Below are 13,342 nucleotides of genomic sequence, written 5' to 3' on the forward strand. Positions count from 1 at the left end.
GCCTTAGCAGCCTTTTAGAACACTGATAAATACAAATGAATACTGAGGCTTAGTAATATTCGTATTTAGGTCGTTTAAAAAAGAAAAATTGAAGTGTTAGCAATGAGTTAACTTTCCCGCGAGTCTTCCACCCCAATCAAGTGAGTGCATAGTTACTTTCAAAAATATATTTAATACAAGTATTTATTAAAAGTTTTAAAATTAGTTGATGGTTTATATGTTTATTATCTGTAATATATGTTAAATGTATATTTGGTAATACTTACACTGTACAAACCAGATATGATTATATTTGTGTTAAAGAAATATTTGGTAATACTATGTGACCATCTTAAAATAAGTATCATTACTTAAGAATATAAAATGTATACCAAATACTTACCGTTTGAACTTTGTGCTAAATGTATACCTATATTATTATATGTATTTTACTAAACAAGGAATCATATTGGAAATTGGTTACAGGTATAGTGGCAATGTCTAGTTACAAACTAAGACTCATATAAGATACTTAGTTCAAAGCAAATTAAATATGTGCTTAGTTATACTCGGTATCGCGGTAGTATTGTATAATCAGGAAAACAATTATGGAAGTTGATTATAGGTGTTATAGTCTTGCCTAGTGTCGAAATAAGACTTATAAAGGATATTTAGTTCGAAGTAACTTGAATAAGTTCTTAGTTATATCCTGTATCGTAAATGATATTACATAAACAGGAAATCCGTATTGAAGGTTGGTTACTTATAGTTTGGTCTAGTTATATACAATGACTTACAAGAAATGTCTAGCTCAATTAAGTTGGATATTGGGTAGTCTCATTATGAGGTAAGATGTGAGATTTAAGCGAAATGTAGTAGTCCTCCTCTTTTTGGATAACCATAAATGGTGGGTCTATATCAGATAACTGGTTAGGTATGTATGGTCATCTACTAGAGTAAGATGATTACACTTGATCATTCTAGACAATCTTGCAAATTGCGTTGCTAGTGTGGACTTATAAACCACAAATGTAGATGAAATGGGATAACATATTCATCAAACACTCTGATGGATTGAATTGCTTTTATGACTTACACCGGCCAAAGAATCCCCTAGTTGGGTAGTCAAACCATTGTTCTAAACGGTTTCATCAGGTGAGGTAATTCTTCCAGATGATCGTGGATTAGGATTTGTGAGAATTGACTAGGATGGTTATGTATTGGTGTAGTATCTTATAGATACTTAAATTGTGGATATATCTATATTGTTTGGTAATAGTTTGTCTATAGGTTTGATAATTCTGGATTATTATCAGAATAATATTGTGGGATTGAAAACCCTATCTCTCACCAGGTTTCCCAACCTGACCCACTCAAATTATATGCATCATATGTAACTGGGCTAAAGCTGCTGAAATTTGATTAGGATGCCGAGTGATTAGGATACAACCTGTAATAGTGTTTAGTATCGTTAGGTATTTATGTTGTAACTTATGTTGTGTATTGATTATTACATCCTTCAATTTCTTGTATTTTTAAACAACATTTTTATTCAAGATATTTTAATAAAACATGTCAGTTTCCGTAAAATGTTTTATTATACGAAGATTTTCCGCAAACAAAAATAATATGATTTTGAAGGTGTAAAGAAAAGTTCTTTTCGATTCTTAAAAATAGGGGATGTCACAAGGATCTACATAACCAGGGGATGACACACGTAGAATGTTTCAGCAAGATCATCGTGAAGGAAGACATATTAAACATCTGGTTAATAGATAGGCTAATTTCTAGAGATAGATCCTAAGAATGGTTTGACTATAGAATATGTACAATTTTTACAAAAATAATTATCATGAACAAAATTATGGTTAAAATATTTTTCTGTGATGCTGTCTTTTTTTTAAATATATTTTAAAACTTTTTTGGAAAATATTAGTGACAAAAATTAATAATTTTTTGTCACTTTTTCATTATTTTAATTGTGTTTTATTTTTTACTCTCCCAAAATGTGTGACTAATATTGCATCCTCATGTTTAAAAAAAAACCTCATAGTGTCAAATGAACATTTAAGATTATAAAAATTGTTAACAATGCGAATGAATCTGGACAATATATATATATATATATATATATATATATATATATATATATATATATATATATATATATATATATATATATATATATATATATATATATATATATATTTTATTGCCACAAAAGTGTTTTGCCGTGACCGATAGAGGTAATATTCATACGTGAATATAAAATTTAGTATATTTATATATGAATATTACGTACAAGCGCCACCACCTCCTCTATTCTCTGCCACCTCCCCCACGGTCACAACCGTCACCATCACCACCACCGCCACTTCCACCACCTCTACCATCACCATCACCACCTCCACCGCCACTATGGTTCAAGAATATTCTTTATGTCACTAATTGTGGGAACTTTCTTTCGCTCGTTTTCTATATCATTCTTCTCCCAACTTCAGCTTTAGTCATTCAAGTATCCAACTTTCATCGATTTCAACTCCTTTTTCTTGAGAATCTTCTTTTTTATTGCAAAATACAATTTAACATTATAAGTATCAAATATCTTTGCATTTTACCAAAATATATCTTAAATGTATTAAAATAATGTCTAAATAAGTGTTTAAATATGACAATATCAAAATACATGATGCTTGTCTTTTGCTTGCTCTTAAGCAAAACTTATTTTAATATATAACAACGAACATCGCCTACCACTATCACACAAAACAATCTGAATTAAATTCACTAATTACGCATCATCTCAATGCATGTATTTATGTATAAAACCTAACTACTTCTGCGACATCCCCAAAATCACGGCCAGAAAAGACCGATTTAATTTATGCTTTTAAAATAATTTTCAAAGTAATCATTTGATTTAAAAGAGTTGTGGAATTTGTTCCCAAAACAAAATATGATAAATAAAATTTATCAAATCATTCCTTAAAGAAATGTATTTTCATATATAACAAAACTCGGGATGTCATGTTCCGATACAGACCAAAAGCATAAACGACACATTATAAGCCTTACAACAGTTATATACAACTACTGGCTTATAAACAAAATATCTTCACAAGTTGTCCAATTATGCTCTCGCGCCACTACCTGTAATACAAAGAAACTGAGTGGGTCAGGCTTGGGAGCTTGGTGAGCATATAGGGTTTTCAACCCACAATAAATAATTATATTTAATTTCACTAACCAACAATAACCCGATTAACCATTCCCGTTATCCTCACTTTACGGCCCTAAAACAACAACTATCACAAGGAACCTAATCTAGGATTTTCACCGGGACGGACATTACTGCAAAGGAGTTTCCTTGACAATAGATGTCCTAAAGGAAACCATGAAGGGGATAGAGTACACTGGTGAACACATCGTTCACAACACCTACAAGTTATGAACCTGTCAACATTCCACTGGACTGTCTAGAAAGAGTCTGTGGTCGTCATCCATACTCCGCTAGATGACTAGATCAACAACAACATCGAGGCCTCTCATCATTTTTATTTCATCACACATCAACTATCTACCCATGCCTTACCCAACATTTTTGTAGATATATATATATATATATATATATATATATATATATATATATACACACACATTCATACACACTTAAAACATGTATAATATATTCATTCAATACTCATTCCAAATAATAGATAATATATAAACACATAACACGTATTTTATAGAGAAATAATTCATATCTATGTGTTAGAGGAAAGCAACTACACACTCACTTGATAAGACGATGCCCGGACATCACTACGACTCTTAAAATAATAATCTTCGATGAAACCGGGATATCTTCCAAAAACCAGGCTTCTCGCGGGCAGAGTTTCGGCTCGACAACCTTATTTCTCGGGATCTTCGGGGCTTCGGGACTTGCTTCGGGTGTCGGGGTTGATACCGGGGCTTCGGGGTTATTTCTCGCATAGTAGAAGAAATAAAAAGGGGTGAAGATGTGGAAATTAGCAAAAATGATCGGCAGCCCTCGAGTTCTATTTATATGGTGTTGAGCATCGGATTACGCTGGGTGTAATCTCAGAGTATGTGGGGCATACTACTTCATCGACCTGTACGCTGGGCGTACTGGGTGGATTGGATCGGATGCGTCACGGCTTCGGACCCGAGGCACTCGAGTGGTGGAGTAGGGCGACGTGGCCCAACCCAGACCATGAACCATGAGTACGTTGGGCGTACTCCGCATTTCCAAACTTCTAAAATTCGTATCGTTCGCATACGAGCTCCGTTTTTTACATTCTATATATCCGCACGTAGGTGAGACTATGCTCTACAACTTTCATTTAGACTCCGTCGGCTAATTTTAACTTTATTCTTATTATATTATTTTTAGTAGGCCGAGACAGGAAAACTCCGTTAGAAATTCATAACTTCTTCATCCGACGTCCGTTTTCGTCTGTCTTTTTACTGTTGGACTACTATTGACGAGATCTTCGATTCTTGTTTAGATTGTTTTGGCTAGATATCGCTTGATCTCATATTCGAACTTTGGGCTGCATACTGCTAAGTCAAAACTTCGAAAAATCATAACCTCCTCATGTGAAGTTAGATTTAGATGTTCTTTTTATACATGTTCTCGGTTTAACGTATTCTATGACTTTCGTTTAGATTACTAAGGCTAAATGTCCCTCTATCGTAAATTCACTATTTACATCACACAGTGTCGTATCGGTTCCGTCGCGAAACTTCGACATGTCATAACTTCTTCATTATAACTTGGATTTCGGCATTCTTTATATATCCGGAACCCTTGGCACGACCACTACAACATCCTTCATAGATATTGGGCTTATCTAATATTTTATTATTACGCTTATTTTTATTCTTAATTCATTTAAGCCACAAAATTAATCATAAAACACATAATGCTCAAATAATACATTTCTATTATTTCACAACAGTTTACAAAGGTTAACCTAGACTATTACATCATCATTAATGCCTAGCATAGAAACATGGGCGTTACAACTTCCAAAGCCCTAAATACTTACAATCATCATAAATGCTTACCACTTATTTTGAAAAATATTTATTTTATGCATCCCTCCGAATATATCCATAGAAAACTTTCTTGACCTCTAGATAATTTTTGATTAAGTTTCCAAGCATACATATGGTAAAATAACTTAGAAAGAAAAATTACAACTTTTAATAATACGCCTTTGGCTTTTGGCAATTTATGCCTTATTCTTCACTTCTTTTGACTTGAATCTTCAATATTTGTAACTTTGAACTTTTCTTCATAAGTCGTGATCTTCAAACTTTGTAAGCTCTTATTCACTCAACAAACTTTTGCAACTTTTTTTTTTTTTTCGTTTTTTCGTTTTTCTTTTTTTTCTTTTTCATAACTCATTTTTTTCACTCAAACTAAAAATCTAAAAAAAAAAACATAAACAATGGAACTTAACTTCAACCCTTATTGGTTAAAGGTATTAGTGTAAAGTGCAATGACTACAAAATCTTTCCTGGATACATTCCTTGAACTTAACTTTCAAAATCTCATAGCTTTTCTCAAAAATCAAATATTTTTTGCGACAAACAAAAAAATCTTGGGGTTGAAACAAGGAAACAAAAACAATCATTCAGTTACAAGTTTAAAAAAGAAAACAAACACGCCTAAACAAAACAAATTAAAACAAACACAAATCAAACAAAAAATTAAAAATAAAAAGGATAATATTCACTCGTTGTCTTCACCTCGGGTACCACTCATTCCAGATCTATCATGTTGTCCCGACCACATCACGCTCCATGATAGACAATATGGGTATTGGTTACCCATGGTTGGTGGTTGTGCAATATTGAAATGTTGCACCATATTCTCAATTGTGCCTCCAATCTATGTAACGTCCTGAGATTTCGCAGGTATTTCCATACCCTCTTCTATCATTACTTTGTTAATTATAGTCCTTGGGTTAGAGAATGAAGAGCCAAGATAAATTTAAGGGCTAAACTTGCAAATTGGGCCAAAAGAGAGTACGTCGCGCGTACTTAAGCATACGTTGAGCGCATTGAGGTCCGCCCTAGTACGATGGGCGTACACTTGAGTACGCTGGGCGTACTAGTGTCTAGATGAAACCCTAATGTTTAGGGTTTGGGGCCTATATAAGAAACATATTGAGCACTCACACCTCTTTTACCTCATCCTCCACAGATCAAACTTGTCTCTCTCAAACCCGATAAGCTCATTTTGGTGTTCTTGAGTGCCTTAGAAGGAAACCATTGCATCAAAGAGTTGAAGGAAGGGACCAAGCTTGTGGATCTGAAGTTAGCTTGTGCACAAGAAGCTCTAGAAGGTATAAAGTTCCAAAATTTATGCTTATTTGTTTAGATCTCTCAATTTTGCTTTTAAAGACCCATTTCTTGTCCCAAATACCACAAGGTGGTGCATGTTGTGCTTTGAATGAAAATGATTGTCCTTCTGGGCTCTTGAGGGGACCTTGAATGATAAAAATGGGGTCCCATCAGCTGAATGTGTCCCATGCATGGAAAATAAGTTCTTAATGGATTAAGACCAAGCATTTAGAGCTTATTGGACGTCCAAAGTGATAATGTTCATGACTTTATGGATCTTAGGCATGCTAGGTCTCTGGATCTGAAGTTTGGGCTTAAGTGCTTAAGCCATTAAGCACTTAATGAGACTTTGCCAAATCTTCCAGTACGCCCAACGTAAATCTGGTACGCCCAGTGTACTGGGTCAGCCACCCCGATGGTGGTCAACGCTCGGATGAGTACGCCCCGCGTACCAGAGGAGTACGCACCGCGTACGTCCTCTGTTTGGGTTTTGTCAAACGGGCTTCGGACTTGGGCTGGTTATGGTCTAAATAGATTTGGGCCTTTGTTGGGTTATGTGAATAAGACATTTTGGGCCAGGTATTGATAGTGGATCATGGGGGGTTAGGCCCAATTAGGAGGTTGGGCCCAATTTGGTAAATTGGGCCGATAATGGGCTTTTATATGGACTTTTAAGTCAAGGATTGGGTATTTGGTCCTTGGCCCAATAACGTGAGTGGACTAAATGAATGGTGTGGACTTTTGGTCAAGAAGGTTATGTTGGGTATTAATTTAGGTGCTTATTGTGTAATAAGTTGGGATTCCCGGTGAGACAGCAGTCGGAGATTTGAAGTATTTTAGCACTACTAGCGAGGTGAGTTACCCTCACTATACTCAAGGGTATAAGGCACCAAGGCCGACCCTTTGGATTGTTATCCAGTCATGTTATGTTGTTATGATCTGTTAGATCAGTATTCTGGTAGATGGGATGCTATGTGCTGTTATGATATGTCAAATCAGTATCCTGGTAGATAGGATGTTATATGTTGTCATGATCTGTTAGATCGGTATCCTAGGGAGTAGGATAATATTATATGGTAAGCGATATGATCTGTTAGGATTGGTATCCTGGTAGACAGGATGGTATTATATGCTATTTGGTATGATCCGTTAGATCGGTTGTTGTCTATAGACTGTTATGTGATTATCTGTTATATGTGCATATGTTTGTTTGGCGGTTAGGCTTATCTGCTTTGTGTGAAAGCCAATAGACCTGGGCATTCCAACTTGTTGGTTGTGGGTCGTGAGTATTCCATCCCAAGGATGATTGGACTCATAGTATGTGGGCATTCCAACCTGTTGGTTGTGGGCCTGGGGTATCCCAACCCGATGGTTAACTGGACCCATAGTATGTTGTTTATCATTGTTCGTATGTTATCGTGGGTATGGGTATTTTGGGGATAGCTCACTAAGCTTTCAGGCTTACAGTTTCAGTTTGTTGTTTCAGGTACTTCTGGTGATCGCAGGAAGGCGAAAGCATGATCGTACCGCTCCTCCTGCTGTTATGATTTTATGATTTGATACTGGGAAACTCTAATAATTATTATTTTGAAAACAAACTATGTAATTTGTAATGGTTTTAAGTGTTTTGAAAAAGTTTTAAATTGGCTTAAATTTATGGGTGTTACAATCCAGTTCATACTCAAATGCACCCTGTCTAGATAACCCGCCATCATGTCATCACGCGTCGGGCCGCCACCCATTGGTGCGTTGGCCGGTCGTGGTTGTGCTTGTTCTCCTTGTTGTCTTCTTCCTCTCAGTCTTTGCTTCTCCGCGTACTCAACCGACACTTCCAAATCATCCGTTGGTATCCCAAAAGTACCCCTAAGTTCACTATTACTTGCATTGTCTCCAAGAAATTAGTGGTGAGGTCATTGTGCGGAATATGAACTAAATATCGAATCATGCCTGAGACCAAAATGTTATACGACCTTGCAATGCAAGTCACAAAACGTCCACCTGTTATTGGACTTACCACTCTAGAATTAACCGCTTTTCCATGCAAGAAACTCGCTAACACGTATGGGACATTGCAAAACACACCCAGTGTGATAATGCTCCAAAGATAAAAACAAGTTCTTGGTTGGAACCTTGTCATCATGCCTTTTATGATTGATACTAAATGTAATGAGGTGGTGCAAGAACCGGTGAGTCGGAGATTGTTTGTAGCTCTCTTGAGCATCCTTCGAATCACACAGATAGTTGGCAATAGTTCTCCAAAACATGAGATCTTGAGTCCTAACGGTAAAATCTCGACAAGTATCTTGCAAGAACAAAGGAAAGTAAGGAGACCAAGCTTCATCTTCAGGGTATAAACCCATCCACCAATAAAACTATACCAAACTACATTCCCTATATTCCCCACCCAATCGGAATGCAAGTGCTCTTCCATTGGTCGGGTCTACTGTGTTTTCCTCAAAATGGATGGTAGCAACGAGTTCCACTGAAAGCTCTCGGTACACGGATTCATGGATAGTAAATAGATTACGCCATGCATTACACATAAAAGAAAAATCGTTCCCGATATATCACTTAGTCCAAAACCTCTCCACTTGTTTCATAATCCCAATTCCTCTTAACCAAGCCCAATCGATTAAAAGGGAACTCGATTATGGAGCCACCCTAACTGATTGTTATAGCTTCTCAAAACATATCTCAGGACATCTTGCAAAAAGTGACACAACTTGTGCAAGTGTGAGACATCCTCTGGAGGTTGTTGATTAGCCCTTCTAGGTCCCATGAGTCCGCAAAACAAGAAGCAAACAAACAACAGACAAACAAACAACAATTAAGCAAACAAAAAAATAAATGGGCATGTTCTTCCAAATTCCACAACTTGAATGATGGATCTTCACGTCGTGACCTTTGAGTGAAAGCAGATTTCAAAAATCGGGTCATGCTCTAGCCAAAGTAACCAAAAGTTTTGCTTATGGTTTTATTTGATGGCAATTCTAAACCTATAAATCGATCATGTGACCCCAATTTCTCAAGAAAAATTCACAATTTTGATAAATGGAACCCTAAAATCGTTTTTTATGGTTCAAAACATACAATTTTAGAAAAATTAAGGGCATAAAATGGAAAATTCATACCTTTGGAGTGGAATAATCATGAAAACGAGAAGAAACAAGTAGGTGCAACTAAAAATCAAAGTATGGGGACCGAGAGTGGAGAGCACGTCGTGAGTTCGTTTGAATGTAATAGTCAATTGATTTTTAGGGTATTAAAATAAATTGCCCCCCCCTCCTTTCTCACGTTGTGAACATGTATATGTCACGTCGTGAGTTTTGAAAATGAAACTGGGACTTTCCTAAACCCCAAGTTGTGGCAATAAATGACCACATTATGGGTGCAGTGTAAAACCAAATCTTTTTTCTTCAAATATTTATAAAATTTTTCACCACAACACCCACGTGACCCCACACTTGATTTAAAACAGGGGATGAATGGGTGACTGATCCTAAGAAGTAAAAACAAAAATGAAACAATAAAATAAAAATAAAAAGGAAGAAAAATGCAAACCAAACTCAGATTGCCTCCCAAGAAGCGCTTCTTTTGTTGTAGTCGTGAGCCAGACTCCTTGTCGTTCCATGTTGTGTCGGTTACGAGTGGAATCTCTTTGTTCTCCTTCATCTCGAGTCATTTCCTTTTGTAAGTTGCTGATATGTTTTTTAGGTTATAAAAATTATTTATAAGCGGAAAAAACACTTAAACCCTTAAGTTCACATGCAACCTAGAAAAGGATCTATGTTTTCTTTGTTGATAAAAATAAACTATGAATATCAAGAAACCCTAGCGAAACCCTATTGTAATCGAAATTTACATAGGAATATGCATACATACCTTTTGATTATTATAGCAAATAATCAAATCAAATCCTTTTGAAGTTCCTTGGAAAGCAAGCATCAAAAAACTTGAATTCCTCTAATGGCTTGTACCCAAATCCCTAGCAACTAAAATACTTGAGGGGAGAGGAGAGGGAGAGAAAAATTTTGGCTCTTTACTTGCATAAGGAGTGTAAGAAAATTCCTTAGGCAAGGGGTCTATTTATAATTGAGATAAAAAGCCTTGGATAACCCTAATTGAATATTATAACAATAGCTTAAATTAAGTAATTATCCAACTCCTTATTTATCTATAAGAAATCATTCTAGAAACTCTAAGTGGCTTCCCAAAATCATCCCCCTCCTGGGAAGGTTCTGGAACCTCTCTTGTTAAACTACTGAACAATTACATCTTAGCCCCTGTACTTTCAATTAATTTTAATTAACCCGAAATTAATTCCAATTAATTTCTAATTAATTCTTATTATTTCAAATTAATATACTAATCATATAATATATTAATAAATCATTTATTTCTTTTTCTAATTAATATCTTAATCATATAATAAATTAACAAATCAAATTTTCTCTCCAAAAGCCATTATATTCAGTTATTGGTTATGAGGGCAACCCAAAAAAGATTTTGCTTCTAATTCAAGAATATACCAATTTAGTTATTTTCTTAGACACCTGATTTGTGTAAACTAGATTAAATAATGAGAAGGACTTCTGTTTAGTTCCACTCAATTGATCCTATGGTTGATATTATGGTAATAGTGCAATGGATTAACTCTTCTGTTGGTTACTATTTCAAGTGATTAGATTCGCGTTCACTACACTAATCCTTAGTGAATAAACTAACTCAAACAGTGATCAGTTGTCTAATTTAATTAAATTCACTCGATTAATTATTCGGGTGAATTTAGACTTGCAATAGTTAACTAATTTGGTCCTTCAGTTAACTTCTTGTTGATGGTCATCACACAAGCTCACATATGAATTTACCTAATTTTTTTTATTAATTCTAGTTTTATGTTCATTAATCCTAGACATATGATAAAGTGCTCACATAAACATATGAGGTTGATAATCAAAAGATGTTCATACTATTTAATTACCCTCCTTTTAACAGAAAATTAATTATCATTCACACACAAGGTTCTTTAGCAAGCTAAAACTAACAAAAATCACCAACATTGAATTAATCCTACCAATAATGAAACCATAGTCTCAATTTTGTATCCCCAAACAGAAGTTTAAGAGTTTTAGCTCATGATTGAGGTAATAAACAACAAATAAACGAATTCTAATTGTCTAGCCATAATGGAAAACAAAAGATTAAGTAGAATGATGAAATTTGCCTCAAATCTCCTTCGGAATTGGATTCTAGGTTGTATCTTCGTTCTCTAGGGTTCTTCTGGCTCTTCAATCGCAGCTATCCTCTCCAGAAGGGTTCCAACTTTTCTTTTCGATCTGAGAAGTTATCTTTGTATATGCGAAACGACTCGTCGAGTCTATTGCCGACTCGCCGAGTCCATCTCTTAATCCCCGTATGCGATAAGTCTCTGAGTCTTTATCTTCTCGAATATTCGATCGGACTCGCCGAGTAGACGACCCTACTCGCCGAGTAGGTGTTGTTTTTGGTGGTTTTCTTCTTTGTTCAATTCCCGAGCTCTCTCTCGCTTCTCCTACTTCCTTTTGCTTCCGAGCTTCACTTTTGGACTGAAAACACAATTCAAACACTTTTAAGTACCTTTTGTCCATGATATGCGATAATTTAGCTAATAAATGATAAAAAATCTATACTTAATATGAGCTAAAAATGCAAATATCAACACCTTAATCCAACAGTTGCAACTCGTCTTATGTACACTTTCATTAAGTTTTCTTTCTTTTTCAGATCATCACTTGGATCATGTTTGCGCTTGACTCCTTAAGTATTCCCAACCATCTTGCCTTTTATTTTCTCCTTACCGGGCTCCTTAAGTTCCACATCTATCTTAAAAAGTGTGGTCTCTCCACTATCTTGTTCATTTTCCTCATCACTAAGCTCTTCTTTGTTATGTTTTTCCTCGGATTCCACCTTTGGGTTAGTGAATGCAAACACTTCAAAGGTCATTGGAGTTGAAGCTCTCGGCTTTGTAAGCTTCACATCTTTTTGCGTTTGAGGCCTCACCCAAAATCGTAACTACTCTTCCATCAGTTTCTTCAATTTCTCAAGCTCGTTTTCTTCTTTAATATTTTCTTCACTTACTTCGTCCATGAAAAACACATCATTATTAGCTGAAGGTGTGATATTTTTGTCGACCCCAAATGTTATCTCTTCATCTCCTACTCGTAATTTAAGCTTTGACTTGTGAATATCAACTAAAGCTCTTGCAATATTGAGTTGTGGACGACTAAGAATAACAGGAACCTCTTCGTCCTCTTTCATATCCAAAACAACTAAATCAATTGGAAAAATAAAATTTCCAATTTTCATCAATAAATCTTCTACAATACCCCAAGGATAAGTAACCGATCGATTTTTCATATGGATCACCATTCTTTTGTTCTTCAATTCTGGTAAGTTAAGCTTTTGGTAGACTGAATAGGGCATCAAATTGATACTAGCTCAAGAATCCACCAAAGCATAAGTCTTTGTTTCATTTCCAAACTCACATGGAAAAGTGAGGCGTCCTGGATCTCCCATTGGTATTCCTTACATCACAACTGCTAAACATTGTTCATTAAGAACAAATTTAGATATCTTTTCTAATTTTTGAAAAGTGTTAAGAAGGTTTTAAAGAAATTTTGAATATTCGGGCATTTTTGCTATGGTTTCAATGAATGGTATTTTAATCGAAATTCCATTTACTTGTTCGATAAATCTTTTACGCACTTGTTCCAGTGGGCTCTTCTTGGGTCGAGAAGGATAAGCTAGTGGCGGCTGATACAACTTAATCGTAAAAGTTTTATTGTGTTTCAACTGGGGCTACAATGTAACATGATGCTTGTCATGTTGTGAAGTCTGGGTAGAAGAAATTTTCTCCTCTTTCGTCATTTCCTTCAGCTATGGATCGGGTTGCTTTGTGGCTGCATCGAGGATTACTAGAGTCTCAAAATTAATGTATTCTTCAATAGAC

The sequence above is a fragment of the Lactuca sativa genome, chromosome 6, assembly GCF_002870075.4.
Source record: "Lactuca sativa cultivar Salinas chromosome 6, Lsat_Salinas_v11, whole genome shotgun sequence".
Taxonomy (NCBI): domain Eukaryota; kingdom Viridiplantae; phylum Streptophyta; class Magnoliopsida; order Asterales; family Asteraceae; genus Lactuca; species Lactuca sativa.